Source organism: Diabrotica undecimpunctata, chromosome 4, assembly GCF_040954645.1.
Source record: "Diabrotica undecimpunctata isolate CICGRU chromosome 4, icDiaUnde3, whole genome shotgun sequence".
Lineage (NCBI taxonomy): Eukaryota > Metazoa > Arthropoda > Insecta > Coleoptera > Chrysomelidae > Diabrotica > Diabrotica undecimpunctata.
This window is the reverse complement of record NC_092806.1, coordinates 21,672,176-21,698,104: the sequence shown is the minus strand read 5'-3', so window position 1 is coordinate 21,698,104 and position 25,929 is coordinate 21,672,176. Positions and strand designations below refer to the sequence as shown.

Sequence of the window (25,929 nt, the reverse complement as noted above, 5' to 3'; positions counted from 1 at the left end):
GCGATGCGAAAAATAAACAGAGAACGCATTCGGAGTAAAGAAGATAGCAAATGCGTTTGGATTTTAACAATATTTTATTATGGAACTACGACTGGGGGAGGGTCAATTGAACTCAATAGGTATTGAAATTTAAATAATTAGGAGTAATTATTCCACGTAATACTATGTGATGAAAATTATCGATTTTTATTGTTTTTAAAGGTGAAATATATTATAAAAAATTGATATTTAGATATCAAATTATTAATAAAATCATTTCAACATAATTTAACATGTTTGAAAACTAAAAGCAATAAAAAAGTTCACATACAGATATTGTACAAAATTGCAAAGAAATACATAGCTAAGTATAGTACATCCACTAATAATTTTCCAACATAAACATGTCTTATTCTGGTATCAAAGAGACCGCCTTTCAAATCAAGGTTGTCAGACATATTTCCTAAAATTCCTAAGGTTATATTTAAAAAATATTCTCTATTTTCTATTCGTTATTATTCAATTGCTAGTCAACGAACGACACTCTTAAAAAATAATATGAACTTATTCTCAAAAATATATATATAAATTAATTAACTAGGTACTAATATTTCCATGGACTCTTCACTAATGAATTAAAGCAACCGTGAACTTTGTATATATTACTTATATTCTAAGTAATTTTCGAATATTGGCAACATTGTAGTCTGGAGAGAATTTGAACGTTCGACGTTGCCCTGTTGGTGAATTTAGCGGTAATACTTTTATAGATATAATGATCGACTTTTAAGAAATCAGACAACTTTTAAGAATCCAAGTTCTCAAAAACGGTTTCAAGAATTGTATTATTTTTTTCCAAATTTCATTGATTTTATACCTTACCTGGAAACATGAAAAATTGCAGATATATTAATAATGGTATTAAGGTTATATTCACTAATTTTAAACTCATGCATTATGGCAACAGCGCGAAGCGCAAACCAATAAATTCTAATGAACACCTGTTGTCTGCTATGCGATACCCTAAAATATTTCCTATTGCAGAGGCGGAGGCGTATAGGTAATATAAGTTATAAGTAATATTATATTTTTCTAGGATGGCATTTTTTAAGATGCATCAACTTCTGTGTTATCAATAAATAATGACAATTATGTTAATGACAGCTCTGAATTAAAAAATAAAGATTTGCACGTACAATCCCAAAGAATAGTTTTAAATATGTATGAGTGTTTGAAAAAAGAAAATATTGGGATGGCTGATAATGCAATTGTTTCGAGAATTCATGTATTAAAAAAATCGGGTATAAGACGATATATACAATTATTAAATTAGGCACAGTTACAGATCATTCCTTAAAACGAAAGCGACCAAATAAAAAATTGGGTAGGATTGACACTGCTGCAAAAGACGTTATTCAGCGAACAGTTTACAATTTTACAGGCACACTGACAATTCTTTTCAGTCCTTCTAATTAATTTCTTTACAGCTATCGCGATGCATCTTGAACACTAGTATTCATTATTATACAGTGTGTCGCATTTAAGATGAAGACAACTCTATATATCAGCTACTAAAATACATACAGATTTGACATTTTGCACAGTCATACATGTTGTTAGTGCACATTTTTTTAAGATAGTCATCTAAAATTTAAATTTTAAACGCGGCTTACTGCGAATCCACAAACAGGGTAAATTTTCGATATTTTGCTTCGCGTTAGAGAAATCGGAAAAACTTATTTGGAAAAGTTGTTCCACTTATTGTAAACGCACATACCAAATTTCATGACAAAATTCGCAATTTTAGTTTTTCAGTATTATTTGTAATCTCGATCCTAAATCTACAATTGGCTGTCTAAAGATGCATCTCGGGACAGCCAACTGTCCGTTTTAGAATCCTGACTACAATTGAAGAGCTTATTTCCAAAGTGTCTTACATCCATATAATGAAATCCATGAAATTACAGATTTTCATACAAATTTAACATACAAATTATACAATTTTACAATTTTCATATGCACTTTTAAATGGTAAATAAGAAGTTGTTTTGGTACATATAACTTTATTCTAGACTTGAAGAAATCTATAAAGTTTAAAAAAAGAAAATTTAAAAAATCGAAATTTTGGATTTAAGACACTGGAAATAAGCTCTTCAATTAATGAAAAAAGTAAAAGTGCGAATTTTGACATAAAACTTTGTTATGTGGGGTTAAAATAATATTTGGAACATCTTTTCCAAATAACTTTTTCAGATATCTCTAACTCGAAGCAAAATATTGAAGATTCACCCTGTTTGTGCATTAACAGTAGGCCGTGTTTAAAAATTAAATTTCAGTTGACTATCTTAATTGCTGGATAGACAATGTTTTAAAATTTTCTGACAGAATGAGCCATTATTTACAGATAATTGTAAAAAAATATTATGGTTTATGTAAAAACTAAATAATAAGTCCAATATTCTTATAAATCACTAAAATTAACAAGCTTTAATTTGAAAGAATTAATTTGTTATTTATTCGGTGTTGTGAGCCCGCTCCCATTTGAAAAAAAAAACTGATTCTGTCCTTTGAAGATTCCTATTCAAAAATGCCCCGTTTAAACAAATCGAAGGTTGAAGGGTGCCGGACATTTTTGCCGGAAACAATTCAAATTCAAAAGATCACCTTTTTCTGCTACGGAAAATATTGCTCCGATTTCTCACCAAAATCAATGTTGATACTTTAGTTTAGATACTCTTGAATCTCAAAAATACTCATTTACATATTTTTCAAGCCTCGAAAATGCATATTAGGTATCGCATTTTTCGGATTTTAAATCGCTTATATCTCCAAAACTATTAACTTTTGAGAAAAATGACATAGATCTTATTTAGAGTCACCCAAAAACCTAAAAAATATTTTTTGGAGCACAAAAGGTGATATTTTGAATTTGTTTAAAAAATTGTTTAAACAATTTCTGCCCAAAAATTGAGAAATTTTCCTGAATATAATTATGTAAAAATTAATAAAAATTATATGATTTTTCTTGAAATATGCGTTTGATAACTGATCCCTTTTCTTAATTTCCACGCCAATGGTCGGCATCGACATCAAAGAACCTCAAAAGCCGACGCTTGGCAAATTGACAATGGAAAAAGTATAATTCTAGGTATGTCCTTAACAAAACAAGAGAAAGTAAACTGACTGTTAGAAAATTTATAATATATAAATGGTCATTTAATTTTATAATCAAGTTAATCTTCCAAAACCAGAATTTTATTAATAACATAACTAGTTCATTTTTAAATTAAAAAACCATCTCCGTCGACCATCATCTTTTTTTTATATGATCATTTTAGCATTGTATACATCATATTGAAATATAAAAATAAAATAAATTGTTTAATCGTTTTTGTTTCCTCTAAAACGTCCGTATTCTAACAGTATACTTACAAAATATCATTACAATAGTTCAATGCCTTAAATATCTGGATCGGAACTCGAATCTGTATCTTCTAGATCATCTATCACTATCAGCATCATCGTTGTCATCATCATCATCATCCAAGTTAATTATCACTTTCTCCGTAACTAAGTCCACTGCCGGTGCGCTTTCTATAAAAAACTGTTCTGCCTGTTTGGCATTTTCACACCGTGATTTCCATTCATCCTCTGAAAATGTCTCAAAAAATTGATTACATAAAACCTCCACATCTTTAAAGTTAAAACTTACATTCCGTTGTGCAACATAGTTTTTCATGGATGCCCAAACTAACTCAATGGGGTTTAACTCGGGATGGTAAGGTGGTAGTCTTAATACCGAATGTCCGTTTTCCTCTAGAAGTTTATCTATTTCATATGATTTATGATACGTTGATAAAATTTTGCTAAAGTGTATAGCTCGGCTCTTAACATATCATCTGTAAATGGTATATTTCTCTTTCTTAGCCACTCTTTTATTTCATCTTTTTTTGATGCAGCCGTTATATTTTTTTCACTTTGAACATTGTGGTATGGGGCATTATCAATCACTAATACACTTTGTGCTGGTAAGTTCGGTATCAACATTTCCACTAGCTACTTTTTATAATTTTGAAAGTTCATCTGACTATGGTAATCACCAGTTTTTAAATTTGATTTAAATTTTAAGTAGGAATTTTTTATGAACCCCATTTCTCCCCCTGCATGAACTATTATTAACCTCTGTCCCTTAGAGTTAGGCTTACTCAAACCATCGTGAGAATCATCATTCCAACTTTTATTGAATGTGTGATAAGAGTGGATGTATGTTTCGTCCATGTATACTATAGGATGATTTTCGTTTCTGTAACTCTTAATACTTCGCAAAAAAAGCTATCCTTTTTTATTGGATGTCAGGTTTTTCCATAAGCAATTTTTTCTTTGTCTGAGTTTTTCGCCAACAGAAACCAATTTTATGTAATACTTTTCGTAAACTTCCATACGATCCTGTGTAATTAATTTTATTGACAAATTTCCTGTGTATGCCTCTCAACGTAGGAACTTTTTTTTCGTGGACGTGAAAATTTATTACAAATCTCCGAAGAATTTCCTTACCCATATTATTCAACTTAGTTTTGGTCGCACTTTTTTGTCTTTTAATATTAGGTGTATGGAACGAATCACTTTCACCATCTTCAACTGATCTCATTTCATTTAAAATTTGCTTTACAGAACCAACACTAACACCAGTTGCGAGCGAAACACGTTCTTGAATTTTCGTTAGTTCTATTATCGGATGTTTAGCCTCCGCTTCTCGTCTCATAAAATATATCACATTTGCCATAATTTCACGAAATTGACCACTCAAAACTTTACGATAAACTTTTGATTTAAATTCCATTGTAACGGAACCGGATTAATAAGTCCTACACCAGTGTAATTGCACCTACACCAAAACTCAGAGACATTGCAATTCTTGACGAGCTTGTACTTATTGAACTATCGGTCGTATACGACCGCCTGGCAGTCAACCTGTTAAATAAATTAAAAATAGAATGATTACGTCTTACCTTATTTACAACTAGCCTCACGCTCCCCTATATATAGACATTTTAGTATAATTATTTGATTAATAATACATACCAATAACATTCTAATTGCACTTATAGTTATTATCAGGATACAAATTTATCATTTGATGTCTTAGTTGACTATTACTTTAGATGCAGCTTAAAATAAATACACAAATAAGCGACATCTCATTTTTCAAATTTATTTATAAATGTGGGCAAATATTTGGAGTCTTTCCATTCCATTCGTCTCCGTATTTAAAAATGTGCTACTCAGGATTAAACATTTTATTACTTTTACTTAGTTTAGCAGCGTCAGTTGCTCAGGTTAAGAGTATATCACAAATATATAAATTAAAAGTGACAGAAATCGTGTTAGCCGTGTGCAGTATGTCATCTTGTATGTGTTTTAATGTCACCTGCGTTTATGGTTTTGTAAAAGATTCACCAAACTGGCAGATAATTATTCATAACATTCAGAAGTTAGATAGCAAATTTTCTGGAAAAGTTAACAGGATTCACATTTTTAAATTAATGTTATTTGCAATGTTGTTTTTGACCTCCCATGCCTTTCTAACTTTCGAAGGTGAAATCCAAGAATTACTTAACTTCAATGCAGGCATGACATACCTATTATATAGCCGAACAGTGTTTCAAATCCTTTTTGTTACGATAATGATTTGGCAAAGTACTAATATATTTTCTAAACGATACAATAGTCTTAATATATTTATTAAATCTGAATTCACTAAGAAGGATCGCCAAATAGTATTTCCCAAAAGCTTCGAGGAAATTCAAGTACATTTAACCAATTTACATAACTCTGTTGTTGTATTTAACCTTATATTTAAAAATATGATTTTGATGTTACTAATTGAATTATTTTTTGTAATCTTGGCAATTTTCAACTGGCTAATTTTTAAGTTTTTGTCAGAGATTCAGAATATAAACGTTATTGATTATCTTAAAAGTTTCCCTCAGGATATTATGCTATTAGTAAGTATTTAAATTTATATTTCAACGTTTTTCTACTTTTCAACTTCATTAACATTTAAAAGATTGACTATACTTCTTAGCTATAGTTCTTAGTAATCATCTTTACATTCTTGAGTAATAACTGATAAGATTATTAGGAATATCTAGATAAATGACAGGCAAAAGCCAGAGAAGTATTAATTTATTTTAGCGGCCATCGTCATCTGCGACCACTTAACAGCGCCAATTTTACATGGTGTTGAAACCACATACACAAGATCACTACAATCTTGTTTGTCTTGTTCAAGGGGGTCAATTTGGTGTAGTTTGTAGATGTGGTTTGCAGTATTAGATTAAAAAATACAGTAGATAGAGGGTCACCTTGTAGCAGGCCTCTAGTAAAATTAAAGCTGTCAGAGACATGACCTTTTATTATAACTTTACTTTTGGTTTCATTCAGAAGGGATTTAGTTGATCGATGTGTCCATCAATGTATGTCTGTTTATTGTGTCATATGCTTATCGAAAATCAATGTACAATATGTTTAGTGACAGACTTAATTCATATGAACTAGCCAGGACCTGCTTAATTGTAAAAATTTTGGTCTATTACTGATCTATTTGCTCTAAAACTAGCTATTTACCCAGATTTTCTTCAATGTTGGCCATAATTATATTTTTGATCGATATAATTAGAAGTTTATACCTTGTGTCTTGTAATGGTATACCGCAGTAGTTTTTACGTTCAGTAAACGTTTACCATATGTAAACCAATCAATCAATCCATCAATCAATCAATATTCTTTATTTCATCTGACTTTTACAAGTATTGAAATGCATCAAATACAATCTATGATCAGTAAAAACTTACAGTACATACTTACATACAAAGTACATAAAAATTTTTAACAGTTTTATCGTAACTTATCGTAATTTTTAGTGTAAAAGAAACACTAACGTTCCTTTTTCTTTGATTGGTTAAAGAAGGAAACAATACATATACATATTTAAAAAAATATATAACAACTTTGTTTCTCTTCGCGAAGATTCCTTCTAGTGGATGGATGTACGTATTTATTTCCGTAATTTAGTAAGTTTTAAGGCATTTCCGTTCTTTTCCGGCCGACGTCGACATAACAATGGACCATTTAGATAAATCATTGGTGCAGAGAAAGGCAAGCAAAATAAACGAAACTTATGAGAACGGCGCTCAGGGTTTATTTGGAGAAGCTGGGTCGTGGATAAGTGAATGAAACAATGGGATTGGATTGAGACGCTGAAGCAACTGCCCCTGACAACGGCCTCAGCGAGAGTGTCGCAATTATCTTTCCAGCAAAACCTTCTGAGCGGTCTAAATGGGTGTTTATTTGAAACGCAATATCGAGCGGTTTCGATCAAAGAAAATACAAAAGAATATGCATCTGTGAAATGGTTAAACAAACTTTAAAATGGTTTATTATCGACTCGGCGACACAAAGAGGAATTGAAAGAATATTTTTCGGTACATACCAAGGAATTTTAAAATGCTACAATTTTAACCTTACACCATTTGTTTTATTACTTTAACATAATGTTAAATAATTATAAATATCTAATATTCTCTATAAAAAATTATTCTTTGCCTACTTTTTTGTTTCCTCATCTTCAAGTCGGCTCTGGAGAACAACATTTCTGCTGCTAACTTTCATGTTATAAGTTTTGAAAATTAGGCCTTAGCAATGGAAATTCCATAGCAACTGGTTAATGAAAGTAATAAATTTTACTGATCTCATGAGAATCATAAGAAATGGAAAAAATCGTGCAACGGGTATTTATTTAACAGATTTATATAAACTGACTTCAATTGTGATAAAATACACAAACTGCATACGAAAGCTGCATTCTTCCCCTTTAAAACGCAATTTGATTTTTGTCGATAGGACTCTCTGATCAAAAGATATCGAATTTTTACCGTCTTATTCATAAAAATTTTATTTAAAATTATTTTTGCGATATCGGAGCGGGCATTTAAAATGGCCGGTCGCTTAAACCGTTGTTTATAAGACAGTTTATATATATAAATATACATATATAACAGTTTATTCTACATAAATCTTGCTAATAAATGTGTTTGTTAAAAATTATCTCAGCTGCATTTTTTATTTAAAATATTTTTGAAGATATACTTCTATACGCGCGCTCCACGTTGGAAATTTGTACGGGAGTGAATCGGTGAAATCATTACATATGTAAGATAATGAGTAAGAGAGAGACAGAAAATATATTCTCTCTCTCTTCCTCTATCGAGAAAAAAAATGTTCCTTTTGTATATATATTTAATATTGTATATATTATAATAATATTATATATATTTATATATATAATATAATATTTATTAATATTATTATTTATGTGATATGTCTTGTATTATTTATTAAATGTTCATAATTATTTTAGACTTTTTTATTTCAAAATCATAATCTCAATAAATCACTGTATGAGCGAGAACTGTCAATTTTGATATACGTTTGTGTCATGTCTAATTGGCAAATATTGTGTTTGGTTCATACGCTGGTGTATGTGAGTTCGAATCCCAATATGAATTTCCTTTTTTATTTTTGAAATATTTAAAAACCCCACGTTAGTCTTATTAGACATATGTAATATACGCAAAAGTGCTAAATTTTAAAATAAAATGAAAATTTACAACATAATCCGAGTTCTTGGTTTTTGAAGTTATACTTCTAGACGGAATCGGAAATTTGCACGGGAGTAACAAACCTTGTTAGGCACGTTAAATTATAAATTAAAACTTGTAAATATCTCAAGAAAGTTCAAATGTGTAATTATATACACAAGAAACAACAATTAAATATTGTATTTATCAATGTCATATGCGTAACATAAACATATGCGTAAGTAAGTTACGTATATTGTCATTTTTAAATACTTATGAATATTTAATTTTAATTAAATTTGTATTAATATTATTATCATGGTAAATTAAACATATGGGTAAGTAAGTTATGTATACCTATTGTCATTTTTAAATACTGATGAATATTGTTTATTTAATATCTTGGCATCTTTGGAATCGGAAACATTTATTTGTTATTATTTCCACTGATTGATTACTTTATTTTTAGGTATTAGCGTACTTATTTATAAAAAATGGTATATTAAATTAATAGTAAGTACATTGTTTCTTTTGTAAACAACTGACCTAAATTTGTTTTAATGGAATCTTAAGTTAGAGTTTTAAAATATTCGAATTATAATCGTAATACACATCGCCTAATTAGCCGTGATCGTCTAGTGAACTAGTTGTTCGGAACCCACGTTATGGCCGTAACCCAGGTTCGAATTCTGGTCACGGCAATGTGCTAAATGTCACGGTGAGGCAATTTTTTGTTTTTTTTTTGTTAAAAAATATTTAAAAACATTAATTACTGTGTTTAAAACAATAAAATGTATTTTGAACAAATTTTTACGAACAGGTGTATATAAAAAATACACCAACCTGCTCCAAAAAAAAAAAATGTTTTGAAAAAATTATTGTTGGAAACGAAAAATTCGATAAAAGGATAGGATTAAAAATGATACTTTTGTTTATCTATATAAAAATAACGATTTTACAAATTTTTAATGGAGTTTAGAATAAAAATTTTACAACAGCAATGTCTGACATGTCTAAGACTGTTTGACGATTGAACTAATTATCGAAACCTTTCATGCTGTCGTTTTCAAATATGCCATTAGGATCGCTCACTTTTTGAAAAAATGGCGTAAAAGGAAGACTTACGTACCTACCCTATTGCTAGCCCCTCGCTCCCCTACATGTCGACATTTTAGTATGATTATTTTCTGTATATAAATAAAACTAATTATAATTATAAGCACTTATGTTTATTATCGGGGCATATATTTATCGAATTGTGTCTCCAGTTGTCTATTTTCACTCTCTCTAAGAGTAAAAATGAATACACAAACAAGTGACTTGAAGTTTTTGAAATGTATATACAAATGTGGGCAAATTATGGGAATCTTTCCATTACATTCATCTCCGTATTTAAAAATATGTTATTCAGGATTAAACATTTTATTACAACTTGTTGGTGTAGTAGCAGTGGTTGGAGAAATCCAGAATCAGATACAAACATTTAAATTAAAATTAACAGAAATACTATTATCAGCAAGTTGTATATCAGTTTACTTATGTTTTAATATCATATGTTTTTATGGTTTTGTTAAACATTCACCAAACTGGCAGATAATTTTCCATAATCTACAGAAGATAGATAACAAATTCTTAGGGAAAGTTAACGGAATATCTCACATTTTAAAATTATTTTTATTTGCATTATTATTTTTATTCTGTCATCTGTTTCTAATCTTTGGAGGAGAAATCCAAAAATTGTTTAAATTCAATCCAGGCGTGTCCTTCCTAATATGGAGCCGGATGATCCTTGAAGTACTCTTATTTACGATAATAATCTGGCAAAGTACTAACATATTTACCAAAAGATATAATTGGCTAAATGAATGTATTAAATACGAATTTGGAAAAAGTGATCGCAAAATAGTTTTTCATGAAAAACTTGCGGAAATACAAGTACATCTAACTAATTTGCACAACTCCGTTCTTGAGTTTAATGTTATATTTGGAAAGATGATTTTGACGTTACTCATTTTACTATTTCTTATATTGTTGTCAGTTTTTAACTGGATAATTTTTATGTTTTTGTCAGATTTCCAGGGCCTTATAAGCATTGGTATATATTTGAAAAATTTTTCGCAAGATATTATGCTCCTAGTAAGTATTTAAACATTTTTTATTCCAAATTTTAATAGTTATTTAACCAACAAGTGTATTAATAAGGGCGATTAACAATTGAGATATTTTAACGCGTGAGCGAAGCGAGCGCGTTAATGTTCGAGATTGTTAATCGCCATTTTAATTCACGAGTTCGTTACAAAACTTTTTCGTCGACCGTACTTTTCAGAAATAAAGATATCTTAGTTTAAATATTTATTTAAAATTTTTTCAGCTTTCATTGACTTTATTCAAAGTTTCCTTAGTGGTAGTTTTATTATAGTAAACAATAATATTCGAAATGGTGCAATTACTGAAATTAAAGGAAGATATTGATAAATGATTATCTGCTGTATAGCATTTTGACAAATTTATATTTAAGTCTTCTTGGACCTCTGTAAATTCTGTGATAGAAGAAGTTAAATTCTGGTGGAGTTAAATTAAACTCTTCGTCAATATCCATCCTCTGATTTTTTAAATACACAGAATTTTAAACAATAAAGTAAATAATGACATACAATGACAGATAGTACTAACAGCGGATACTTCATTTTAAATTAATTTTTTAGTGGTAATATAAATAGGTATATGTTTGGTTGCCTACACCACAGGTCACTGCCAATCACAGAGCGCTTAATTAATTTATGCAAGCAATGTATGTTGTGTTGCCTATAATAAAATCGTTCATTAATAGAAAATCATTCATTAATAGGGGTCATTAATTAATGATTGTGAGGGTGTTAAAATTGATCATAAATGGACGGTCGACGGAAAAATGTAACAGCCTTACGTTTTATAAAGGACTAGTGATTTTGCCATGCGACGGAAGATCCAAACAATTGCATCTACAATCACTCCACTTCATTTTTTTGTGTCTTTCTTCTATTTAGGCTAGGACGACAACAGAATAATATTTTAATCTGTTGATCATCTTTCATAACAAATAAGTTACTTTTGGAGAGTCGCTGAACTTTTTGCGTAAAGTCGTCTTATGAGATCGACCTACTTATAAACCCAGCGTAACTCTAGTTTGGCAATTTATTTGTTGGGAAAGCTCGAATTTTGTATTATATTTTTTACCGATTACCAAATTCGCAGCCAATTTTTTAGGACCAACAAAATTTTCAAAAGAATTGAAAATTAAATTTTTAAAATAATAAACATCTTAAAAGTCCCTACAAGAGAAAATAAAATATTAGTAAAATTATCCTAAGTTATTTTAGGTCTGAAAATATTTCTGAGTCCCTAAAATAAAATATCAGTAATATTTCAAAGTCCCTGAAAGAGAATAAATATTAGAAAAATATCTTAAGTCGCTAAAAGAAATATTATAAAATTTGTTCCTTTCCGTAAAGTTCCGTTCAGTCACGAAGGAGTATCTGTTACAACTTGAGACAGATTTGGATTTACTATTTTTGCCTGGTTTTTTCTTTGGACGTTCTATCTGTGGTTCAGAGGAATATCATAATCAGAATCATCAGAATTCCCAATCACTTGTATTTCATATATATGTACCTGCAATATCCAATTTTATTGATTATTGATAGTTTAGCTTACTTCATTTTAATTTATATGAACTTCTTAATATATTTTTATATTTATGTAAACAAATAAACACAAGGAAAGCTTCAAATTAAGTTAAAAAAATACATATAACGTTTACAGCATACAGCAATTTTATAAATAGAAAATTATGTTTAATGACGAGATCGTATGTTAAAATTTCAGATTGTTTAGTCTAATGAAAGTTTGAAGTTCTGTATTAGGTATTCTCTAATAAGAATAAAATTTTACTTTAATTTGTTAGACAACTATAAGATACCTATTAAAAGACACATGATAATTTAATAATTATATCGGTCTTAGATTTCATTTTATTACAGTAATTACTTATGTGTTTAAATAAATAATTAAATCACTTTAAATCAAGGTAAAACAAATAACCCAGCCTGGTTAAAAAAAAAGGTGGAAAAATGTTTCGCAGATATCTGAAGCTTTTAAGACATAGGTGGGGGATACTAGATGATGAATAGATGAAAAGATACTCCTAGTTTTACCTTGCGTTCTTTTAAAGCAATAATTTATGGTCACAATTTGATTTTTTGTCTATAAATTTTTTCGCTTATATTTTAAATAAACAATATTTATGTCATTTTTTTATGTCAAGAATATCTTTATTTTTCCGTTTTTTAATTAAAATTGATAAATAATTTACAGAGATATTTGCAAAAAAGCAGTTTTTTTTCACTAATTTATAAATTTTATTAATGTTTTTATTAACAAAATAAAATGGTATTAATACATTTAAACATCAAGGAATTACTATCTTTTAGATTTGTGCGAAATTTCCCCCCGATCAGTCAAATATTTTATAAGTTATTTAATTTGTTTATCCCTGAGGCTAATTATTTAAACTATTGAGCTTGCCCTATGCATGATGCTAGACACGTTCAGCAAATTTCATAGGATTGTTTAAGACTTAGACTATCTCAGAAGTTAAATGCATATTGAGTTTTCATCGAAATTATTTACAAAATAAACGTTTGAAAAAGGGGTATGTTTTTTACTTATAAATAATTATAACAATTTCTATATTTTTCAAGCTGCAGACTTGTATGTACAACCATTGGATAGCTGGTAAAAAAGCTCATATTAAAAAAACAAAAAACCTTCTATGACCAATAGGAACGAAGTTAGTGACTATTTTTAAAAAAATCATATCTCCATTGTTTATAAACATTAAGAAGTAAAATTTGGACAAATGTTGAATGAAAATCTAAACTTTATATTGAAACTTATAGCTATAAAATTTATCTAATTTTTCAAAACGACGGTTCTTTCGAAATATCGACATAGGAAAGTGGAGAGAATATCTGTTTCAGCTCCGTTTTTTTTATCTCGGCTTCCTTTGCAGCTGCAAGCCTCTTTTTTTTATTCTGGGGTAGCTCGTCGAAATATGAATAACTACATAGATTTCACTGGCCGGAAAATATGGGAAAACTCGAAAAAATTGAGTCATATTAATGATGACATAATTTTCACCCCCCATAAATCTCGGAAAATCCCGGAAAATCAACATATGTTGATCAGCAAATCAAGAAACCCAGAAAATCAACAACATACTTATATATTTTATAAATTAAATTTCAGGTAATTTTTTACATATTATATTATTATATTCCTTATATTAATTATAATTGTTTGTATTTTAATAATTAACAATATTGATTTTTATTCTATTTTTCTTACAAATATGATATACAATATTAATCTAATCTGCCTTATTGCTTTGATAAAATAAGTCGATTTTTTTATCACTTGCCTTATTAAATTTTGCAATGTTTATTGAACTTTACTTTTTTTATTTTCTTTACATACATTGGTTTAAAAGTTAAAATTTGGTTCATTTATTCGACTTCACTGTCAGGTCTGAACCTCTTTGTTGCAGGTTGTTTGTCTTCGCTTATTAAGTCAGTCTTTCCATACATTAACATATTAATGGGCGATCTTAATGCCAAGGTGGGTCAAGGTAAGGTAGGAGAACAAGTAGGAAAATATGGGCTTGGAAACAGATGTGACAGAGGAGATCGATTGATTCAATTTTGCCAAAGTGAAGACTTCGTAATAACAAATACCTTTTTACCTCCTCGACGGTTATATACATGAACATCTCCACAACATACCAAAGAAAAAATAGTGGGAAATCAAATAGACTACATTATGATAGCAAGGAGGTATCATAATGCTGTTAAATGTACTAAGACGTACCCAGGAGCTGATATAGGCTCAGATCATAACCCGGTAGTTACTGTGATAGAGGCGAGACCAAAAAAGATTAGAAGACCACACAAAAAGGCACAAGATTTAAATAAACTTAGAAACAAAAATATACGACAAAAACAGGAAAAGAAATAAATGAAAACCTCCGTTCAGTGCAGCAACAAATTAACGATACAAACAACGTTAACCAAAAATTAAAGTACATAAATACAGCTATACAAACAGCATGAAAGAAATATCTTACAAAAACAACAACAAATAATAAGGGGTAGATGACACAAGATATACTGGACTTGATGGAACAAAGAAGAAAGATGAAGAATTACCCAGACAAATACAAAGAAATAAATAAACATAAAAAAGAGAATAAAAGAAGCCAAAGACGAGTCGATTATAGAACAATGTGAAGAAATGGAAACCTATGAGAAAAAGTACGATGCGTTCAATATGCACAAAAAAGTAAAAGAGATAACAGGAAGCATAAAGAAATGCCAAATAGGTAAACTTAAAGACAAAGATGGAAATCTTATTGTAGATCTAGAGAATAAAATAAAAAGATGGACAGAATACCTGAATGAATTATTTGAAGACGATAGAAACAACTTAACTCAGATAATAATCAATGCAACTGGGCCAGACATATTGAAAGAAGAAGTAGAATACGCAATAAGAAACGCTAAAAATGGAAAATCAAATGGACCTGATGAAATTCCTACAGAACTGTTGAAGCTTTTGAATGATAAATCCGTAACCATAATATTAAATTTTGCAGCGAGGAGCTAAAACAGTCTCCCCTCCACTTTCCTATGTCGATCTTTCGAAAGTAACTTCGTTTCGAAAGGTTTTAAGTTTCGAAAAATTGGATGAATTTCATAGCTAAAAAATTCAATATAAAGTTTAGATTTTCATTCAAAATTTGTGCAAATTTTACTTCTTAATGTTTATAAAGAATGGAGATATAATTAACAAAAAAATTGTCGCTAACTTCGTTCCTATTGTTTATAGAATGTTTATTTTTTTTTTGTTGAATGTGAGTTTTTTTACCAGCTATCTAATGGTTGTACGTACAAGTCTGTAGCTTGAAAAATATAGAAGTTATTACAATTGTTTATAAGTAAAAAACATACCCCTTTTTCAAACGTTTATTTTGTAAATAATTTCGATGAAAACTCAATATTCATTTAACTTCTGAGATAGTATGAGTCTTAAAGAATCCTATGAAATTTGTTAAATGTGTCTAGCATCATTCATAGGGCAAGTTCAATGGTTTAAATAATTAGTCCTAGGGATAAACAAATTGAATAACTTTTAAACTATTTGACCGATCGGGGGGAAATTTCGCACAAATCTAAAGGACGGTAATTTCTCAATGTTGAAATATATTAATAACATTTTGTTTTGTTAATAAAAAAGTTAATTAAATTTATAAATTAGTGCAAAAAAATTGCTTTTTTGCAAATGTCTCCGTAAATTATTTATCAATTTTAATTGAAAAAACGGGAAAATAAAGATATTCTTGATATAAAAAAATGGTATAAATATTGTGTATTTAAATTATAAGGGAAAAAACTTATAGATAAAAAATCAAATTCTGACCATAAATTATTGTTTAAAAAAAACGCAAGGTAAAACTAGGAGTATCTTTTTATCTATTTGTCATCTAGTAACCCCCACCTATGTCTTAAAAGCTTCAGATATCTGCGAAACATTTTGCCGTGAAATCGATGATTTTTGTATAACCAGACTGGGCTAAAAACAAATATAACGTTTATAGCAGACAGCAATTCTATAAATAGAGAATGAAGTGCAACGACGAGATCGTATGTTAAAATTTCAGATTGTTTAGTCTAATGAAAAAAATAAGTATTTTGCAAAGATTTCTGTTTTTGAAGTACTGTATTAGGTACTCTATAATAACAATAACATTTTGCTTTATTTTGTTAGACAACTATAAGATACCTGTTAAAAGACACATGATAATTTAATAATTATATCGGTCTTAGATTTAATTTTTACGTAATTACTTATGTGTTTAAATAAATAATTTTGTAAATATAAATATAAAAAAAATTAAATATTGTTTTTTGGTACTTCTCTGCAAAATTGATAAGTGGAATATGATTTCGTTGAAAAGTTATCGTTAAGCGCTTTGTTAAGTGCGATGTTGCCAAGTAATCACTTTCAATTAAAAATTGTTTTAGTATATGTAATGCTAGAATTTTAAATCTAAACTAACATGAACCTTTAAATTATTTTGTATTAAATCGTACCTTAAAAATAATGACAATATTATTTATTAATTATATTAATATGTAATTAATATTTTTTGTATTATTAATTAAACGTATTGTCACGATAAGACTACCAAAGAGAATTGAAATACTATTATAAAAATAATACCTCAATCAACTATGGGAGCTTATCGTCTATGCTTCGCCTAGCTCAGTCTCTCAAGTTTGAATTCGTCTTTTCTTAAACTATGAATTAAACAATGAACCCTTCGTCCTCCTCCTAAGTGCCTTCTCTGTTGAGGTTGGCTATCAATATGGCAAATTTCTCTCTGTTCTGGGCTTGATGAATTAATTCATTTCCTCTTGTGTGGGTCCAATCTCTGATGTTTCGTAGCCAAGATTTTTTTTTTTTTTTAATATTACCTGGAGCTACTCAAATTTCCTATGGCGCATTATGTGTTCTAGATATGACGTCTTTCTAATTTTGATAGTATTGACCAAATGGGGGCGTGTGTTCATTGCTCTCAGTACTTCTTCATTCGTAGTTCTGCTGGTCCAGCTTATTCTTAGCATTCGGCGGTAGATCCACATTTCAAATAAATTTAGTTTGTTGACGTCATACTGTTTTAATGTCCAGGTCTAATATGTTTTAATGAACCCTTGGCTGGTAGCAAATAAAACAATTATTTAACTAATCATGATTATTTAATACATAAAACATAATATTTAAGTAGAAAAAACAACCCTGCCTAATGCTTTACAATAAATAAATTTGAATGATACTTGTGGTATCGATAGGCTGCTGCTTCTAAATATGTGTGGCCTGCAGATTATGTGGGCAGGTCCTGTTACCGGTTTCAAAGCATGTTAGTAGGTCTTGAAGATAGCTGTTTAGGCCGACATCACTCCAAAAAGTATTTTCAATAAAATGTTCCAGAAATATCCCATAAACTAGAATATTTAATTGCCTGTATTAGAGAAACATTAAAGGGGTTTAATTTCCTTGCTATTTTACAAAATTACAATTAAACAATAGCAGATGGCACGGATAAAATGAAATATAATTATTATTAAACTGAGTTAAATTTTGTTAGATTGCTACATGCACAAAATTGAAAACGTGGCTTTAGTCAGAATTATAGAATATAGATTACAATTAAAGTACTCACCCCAAGAGAAGTCTGCAGACGATAAAATCAACCTTATAATATTTCCTACTTTCTTTTATAAATTTCAATTACTGACAAAAAAGAATATTCCCACTACGAAAGGTGATTGACAGAAAGTAAGTGGGAGATTATAATGAAGTTAGCACAGATGTCATAGGATGTATACCTATGATGGAATTGGCTCTTCTGTCAACATAGAACAGAATATTTAGTCTACCAGACAGAGAGACAGAAGGCAAATATTTATTCTATTGGAAAGAAACAGAAAGAGGGCGCTCACTACTTTTTTGAAGAAAAAATGAAATTTGAGTAAAAAAGAAACTGAAGGTAAAGGAATGAATAAATTAATAAAGAAATTAAAATAAAATAATTATTTAAATATAAATTAATAAAGATGTGACGTTTATAACGTTACAGTATCGTTTCAGAAACAAAATATGATTGACTCATAGGTTGAAATGTCAGTAGTTCAGATTTTTTTGTTCAGGTGGCGCTGGGATTTTAAATCTAAACTAACATAAAGCCTTAAATTATTTTGTATTAAATTCTACCTTAAAAATATTATTAAAATTAATTAATAATTATCTTCTTCTTAACATGCCATACACCAAAGTGCGTAGGCGACTATCTCCTGTGTATTCCTGTCCATTCTTTAATATTACTTAACCAGGACAATTGTTTGCGGCCGGCTCCTCTCCTACCTTCGATCTTCCCTTGTAGGATTAACTGTGGTATTTCATATTTTGCTCCTCTCAATATGTGCCCAAGGTAACCAATCTTGCGTTTTTTAATTAATTCAAAGAGTTCTCTTTCCACGCCGGCTCTCTTAAGGACGTCATCGTTTCGAACTCTATCCACCCAAGGTATGCGCATCATCCTTCTCAATGACCACATTTCAAATGCTTCAAGTTTGTTGATAGATGTTTTTTTTAAAGTCCATGTTTCCATGCCATAAAGCAAGATGGACCATATGTAGCTCTTGACCATTCTGTAGCGTATTTCGAAATTTAGGTTTTGATTACATAGGAGAGGTCTGAATTTCACAAAAGCTTGTCTTGCCATTTGTATTCGGGTTTTTATCTCTTGTTGTGGATCCGATTGGTCATTGATTGTGGTTCCAAGGTATTTAAAGGTTTTCACGCGTTTTATACGATCGTCACCTATGCATATTATCGGGTTTTGTGGAGGGTTTCTGCTAATGACCATATATTTCGTTTTCAAAATGTTGATTTTGAGGCCATATTTTTTACCTATGCTATTCACCCTATCAAGTAATAACTGCTGATCTTTCAAATTATCAGTTATAATCACTGTGTCGTCCGCATAGCGTAGGTTGCTTATTGGTATGCCGTTCACCTTAATGCCTAATTCCGTGTCTTCTAATGCTTCCGCAAATATATTTTCAACATATAAATTAAAAAGCATCGAAGAGAGTATGCAGCCTTGGCGGACACCTTTCTGGATTTCAAATTCATCCGTATATTGGTCTTGATCAATCCTCACCTTTGCCATTTGGTTCCAGTAAAGATTCTGAATAATTGATCTCCTTCTGGTCAATGTTGGCCCTATGTAGTAGTTCCATCATGATATCATGTTTAACATTGTCAAGGTGAGGTAGACATCTTTTCGTTGATCTAAACAGTTTTGTATTAAGGTGTTCAAACATAAAATTGCCTCTCTTGTTCCTAGTCCTCCCTTAAAACCGAATTGTGTTGACCCGCTAAGTTCTTCTAGTATCTTGTATATTCTTGAGTGTAATATCCTAAGGAAGAGTTTTAGCAAGTGAGTCATTAAACTGATTAAGCGGTGTTCATTGCATTTTGTGGCATTAGCTGTTTTTGGGATCATCACAAAGGATGAATGCAGCCATTCTCGCGGAATGTAACCAGTATCATAAATTCTATTGAACAGCTTTACCAAGATTTCGATATTCTCCTCGTCTAGTAGTTTTATTGCTTCTATATTAATTTCATCTGGACCTGTTGCTTTATGCATCTTTGTGGTTCTAACTGCATATTCTATTTCACTTCGCATTATTGATGGCCCTGATAAGTTTTCGGAAGGAAGTTTGGGCGTTGGTTGTGTTGGTCTTTCGTCATTAAAAAGTCTTTCTGCGTATTCTTTCCACGCCATTGCTATCTGCTCTTCTGACTCTATATAACTCTAATAATTATATTAATATGTAATTAACTCAGTATTATTAACTAACTGTATCATTTTAAGAACAAAATATGATTTAAATGTCAAATTTGGGTAGTTCATATTTCTTTCCTAGATAGCATCGTTACCTTACTGGACAAACGGTGTGTCTTGTTATCATACCCTTTTATATATATATATATATATATATATATATATATATATATATATATATATATAGATTCTCCTAATTTTAAATGTATGTAAAAATGTGAGTTTGATTAACTCCGTTATGAACGTAGTGATCCTGCAGTGGGATCTTACACTATAACTATATTCTTTTCCTGTATAATTAAAATATGTATAACTGTTATTTATTTTCTAACAAAAAAATTTAAAATATTTTAAGGTATGATACGTATTTTTGTCATCGTTGTCCATATTACTTATGGAAAAGGCAACAAACCTGAGTCTAATGACTGAGTCTGGAGCCAGACTCTCATTTACGAGCCACGATTTCTACAGTTACGGTATACAACTAATGAGATATACGTTCGAATTCGTATGAACCAAACAGAAGATAAACCCCTGAAGAACATAGATACCAGATCCAACCAAGGGTCCAAATCCGACGATCGTGGAAAGTCCGAGGGTATTAGGAGGACCGAGAATTCTCCACCTAATCGCCCCTGCGACAACAGAATCATGAAAAGAGTGACATTTTACAGCATATACACACCAACACATCAAGTTGATACGATTAAATTTAAATAAAAACATTGTTCCTTGGACATCTTATGTACAATAGAGAGTTTGAACCACTTTAAGTAACATTAGAAAGCAAGATTCACGGAGAAGGTATATAAGAAGAGAGAACATGTCATGAATGGGTAATACGAGTATAAGAAATTGGGAACTTACAAGAGGAAAGCACTTTATTGATCAATTTTAGGACAAAGCAAAATTTGCTTAGACAGACAAAAGGCGAGTATATTATTGTGACTATTGATCTGGTACAATCTCGTCTGCATCCAGTAAGATTGTTGATATCCTATAACAATATAAATATAGACCAGAAGAAGAGGATATGTAATCTACAGTCATGCTTTTATTTTCCAGTATAAAGATCTTCCATTAGGAAATTGTACAGATGAAATGTAAACAATTATGTTATAGTTGCTTATGATTATAAATAATTTCATTAAGTTAATGTAATAAAAACATCGAGTCGTTAGTAATGAAAAATACCAATAATGCCTTGTTTTTACTCAATTTAAATTAATACTAATAAAGTTGTACTACTGTTAATGATATAATGATTGATTTTCAGGGGATAAAAATTTTTAAAATATTTATTCAATATTAAAAGTAGATAATGTATGATCTCTAACAAAATTTATGACACTGGGATATTACCAACTGATTGGCTTAAGTTGACATTTATCACAATACCAAAGAAACATCGTGTAAACTTTACTTTACTTTATCGTGTTTCGGTCCAGTATCGGGCTACGTCAGTTCCATCTTTGTTGGCAAGCAACAAATCTTCGAGGGTACATCGATGAGGACAGTTTCTGAATGTAAGAAGATGTTCCATATTCTGTGTTTCTCCACAGTCACAATTCACATCTTCTTGGTCTATTTTTCCCCATTTTGCCAAGTTTGATTTTACTGGAACGACCCCCGTTCTTATCCTATTCATAGATTTTCACTTTTTAAAGTCCAGGGACTGGCCGGTCCATTGAACCTGTGGAAGAGGAAAATACTCAGGCGGTTCATCCTGCACTGTTCCAACGAAGCTTTTCCTGGATTTTAGTCGCTTTCGTGGTGTTCGAGCTTTGTATAGGGCATGCCGCTCGTCCGCGATCTGTTTAATTTTCTCTATGTGCTCTGCGACGCCCCTGCGTGTTGAGGGTTCTGCAAAACCCGCTGCTTTATATAGATTTGAGAGTGGCGTTGGTTTCATGCACCCTGTTACTATCCTGCCTGTCTCATTTAGCGCAGTATCAACTTGTTTGATGCGGGCAGATCTACCCCAAACGGGGCACGCATACTCAGCAGTTGAGAAACACAGTGCCTGTGCCGTTGTTCTTAAAACGTCAGGACGTGCAGCCCATTACCTTCCCGTTAGCTTTCTGAGTATGCTGTTCCTAGTTGTTACTTTCCCTCTCGTTTTTATGCAATGTTGTCTATAGGTGAGGGACCGGTCCAGAGTTACTCCAAGATATATAGGTTGGTTTGTGTGTTCGATTGTATTACCATTCCATGCAATTTGGAGTTTTCGCTTGGCTTCCTTTGCGCGAAGGTGGAAAGGGCAGACTTGTGGTTTAGAGGGATTGGATCTCAGAGAATTCTGCAGGTAGTACACTGTTATTGTTTTTAAGGCAGTTTCAAGTTTCTTCTCCACTTCTTCAAAACTATTTCCTTGAGAACATATTGCAAGTTCGTCAGCATAAAGGAAGTGCTTGGTTTCGGTCGGCGTAGGTTGGTCGTTTGTATATATATTGAAGAGCATTGGTAGAGTCGAATCTTGCTCCACAGAGTGGGACGACTTCTTATTTTTCCAGTCTTATTCGTTTCTCTGATGACTTATACAGCAGTCACTGCTGTAAACTCCATCTTTGCTGCAACGTGAACAGAATTTTTTTCATGAGTTTTTGCAATTTTGTGACGTGACATTTTGCTTCTAAAGCGTGTGCCTTTGACATTGTATTATTCTCTTGGGGTTGTTTATTCCTGGTGTCTCTAAAATTTTAATTTACTCAGATCTTTTCGTCTTATATGGCTTCATATTTCTGGGATAAATCTTGAATTTTAGTTAAATCTTTTAAGTCTCGGCGGCGAATATAAAGTTGATATTCCGGTGGCATATTCCTATATATTTGTTCCAGTTCTTGATCTTTGGATAAAGATCCTTCTCGCCTAATTATTCTTCCTTGCCTTGCTTTTACTTTCTCTTTCTGAGTTGCTTCTACAGTTGCAGCAAATCCTCTTGGATAGGTAGCTTTCATAAAAGCTAAAGTCTGTCCACGTTTATCAATTTTTGCTGCTATTTAGGTACCATAGGAACGGATGGTCTCCTGTCAATGCTCTTAGAAGATCTTGTTTATCGATTTCGTAGGCTAGGCTTATTTCATCTGTCCTTTCTATAAAGTCTATTGCATCCGAATGTTTTTTATCAAAGTGCGTGTTCCACTTCCGTACTTGGTTTAATAACTCTGCTTGCGGCATTTGTCTTAATATTGTTAGGTCTTGTTAGTTGTCTTCTAATAATTGACACTTCCTGGATTAGTACGTTGGGTTCAGAGTTTTTGGACGGCTTGACCTTTGGGATCATACCTGTCGGTTTTCCGCGATCCTAAGCCACGAAACAGGTCAATCTCAAATCAACACTCCAAGACCGGTAAGAAGCTGCCACTAGATCGATAGAAGAGAAACTCGCCGGTGGGAGTGTGTATGTACGGAGCGTTGGCGGGACGGTGGCGATAGCTGGCGATACACATCGTTACAACCTGGAAAAATTAAATGCCGAATAGAACCAGCTCATGCTGCATTTTGATTCTTTGAAGGGATCTAATAGATCACCTAATTATTTTATATTTATCTGTTTCTGGTTCTAGAAAGTTATAGTACTCTATTAGCTCTTCCAGTGCAGCATTTCCTTTCTATTTATTGGAAAAAAAATTCCTGGATATCCTGTATCGTATTATCAGCATAGATAAAAAGTCTCGTTTCAGATTGCCTCTGTAAGACATCTTCATAGATGTTATCAGGGAGGAGTGCCAATACACTCTTCTGAGATAGTATCATTATTTTATTTCTCTACATAGGAAGATGTTGTAGCTTCTAAATATTAATAAATGGTTTAACTGCTCATCGAACATCCATTTTAAAGTAGCAGTTAACAAAATACAAATAGGATGGACGCCAAAGATCTTGGCCTTAAGAAAAAAATTCTTTTTGCATAGAAAAGAGACAATAATCTCTGGAGGTTGATTAAGCCATTTTTAATTGATGTCGTTATCTGGACCTGCAGATTTATTTTTACTGAAGCGTTAATAATTCTTCGTTTCAAAGCGAAGGTTTCAAAACTATATCGAAACTAAATACATAACTAAAGATAATCTAACAAATAGTGAATAATGGGAAATGTGTAAAAAAATATATTAAAGACGCAGCAAATAACATTCTAGGGTCGCAAAGACCACCACCACGCAATGAGTGGTTCGATGCTGAATGCGAAGACATTACAAGAAGAAAGAACAATGCATATAAACTGCAGCAAAGCAGCAAAGAGAAACCCGAAAAAAAGAACAAAAATACAACGATCTCAGAAGAGCAGAGAAGTACATCCATCGGAGAAAAAAGTAAACTTATGAAAATAGAATATTGGAAGAACTTGAGTAATTAAAAAAGGAAAATCAAACAAGAAAATTCTATAAAAATCTAAATAAAGCAAGAAAAGAATTTAAACCAAGGATCGGACTATGTAAGGATAAGGAGGGGCATATACTCAATACAAAAGAAGAAGTATTGAAAAGGTGGGTGGAAAACTATGAAGAACTACTTACTATCGAAGTAGAAGATCCAAATTAACCACCCCCAGGAGCAAGCAACAATACACCATTTGAGCCTCCATCAATTCAAGAAGTACGGGATGCAATAAAACACCTAAAAGTAATAAATCTCCAGGAAGTGATAGTATACCCGCGGAACTTATTAAATGTGGAGGTGCTACTCTGACTAATTATATAAAATCGTACTGAGAGCCTGGAATGAGGAACAAATCCCGGAAAAGTGGTGTATTGGGATCGTTTGCCCGCTACACAAAAAGGGTCATCAATTGGAATGTATAAACTATAGGGGAATAACCCTTCTTAATACAGCATACAAAATATTTTCGAGTATTTTATATGGTCGCCTGAGTGCATATTCACAGGAGCTTCTTGTCGAATATCAAAGTGGTTTTAGGCCTGGTCGATCAACAACAGACCAGATCTTTGTGCTAAGGTAAATACTGGAAAAAACCAATGAATTCAATATCGACACATACCATCTTTTCGTAGATTTTAAATCGGCCTATGATAGTGTCATAAGAAATAAATTGTATGGAGCCATGGATGAATTTCACATCCCCGATAAACTGATAAGATTGGTTCAGGCTGCAATGCGTAAAGTTGTGTGGAAAGTCAAAATACAGGGCGAATAATCACAGGCATTTGAAGCGCATGTTGGGCTGAGACAGTGAACCACCTTGTCAAACGCCTTAAAAAATATGGTCCTGCAAGTAAATGAGGAGAAAACTAAAATAATGGCATCAACGCCCAGCAATAGAGCCAGAAACATCGGCCACCAATTCACGGTTGATAACTATACCTTTGAAGTGGTGGACAAATTCACATACTTAGACTCCCCGATCACCAAGGAGAACGTCATATCGGAAGAAATCAAGCGAAGAATAATCCTAGCAAACAAATGCTATTTTGGACTGAGTAGACATATGAGAAATACAACCAGTGTTGACATATAGGTCGGAGACATGGACCATTTCCAAGGAAGATGAAAACCTCCTGCTTATATTTAAACGAAGGATCCTGAGAAGAATATTCGGTGGTATCTGTGAAAATTGTGTTTGGAGAAGGAGGTACAACTACGAGATATATCACAGATACATATAAACATATATTTGGTGGTAAAAACGTAGTATCCCTTATAAAAATAGGAAGACTAAGATGGGCAGGACATGGCAAGATCACAGCAGAACAACCCTCCTAGAAGAATCCCTATGTCACAACCTGTGGGAAGTAGAAGTAAGGGTAGGCCAAAACTCAGATGGAGGGATGGTGTAGATGAGGA

The 25,929-nt window shown here is 31.4% G+C and overlaps 1 pseudogene; it reads right to left on the bottom strand.

The window, feature by feature from the left end:
- Positions 1-3,478: 3,478 nt before the first annotated feature.
- Positions 3,479-25,929, bottom strand: part of LOC140438591 (CUGBP Elav-like family member 2) — a 34,932-nt pseudogene continuing 12,481 nt past the window's right edge.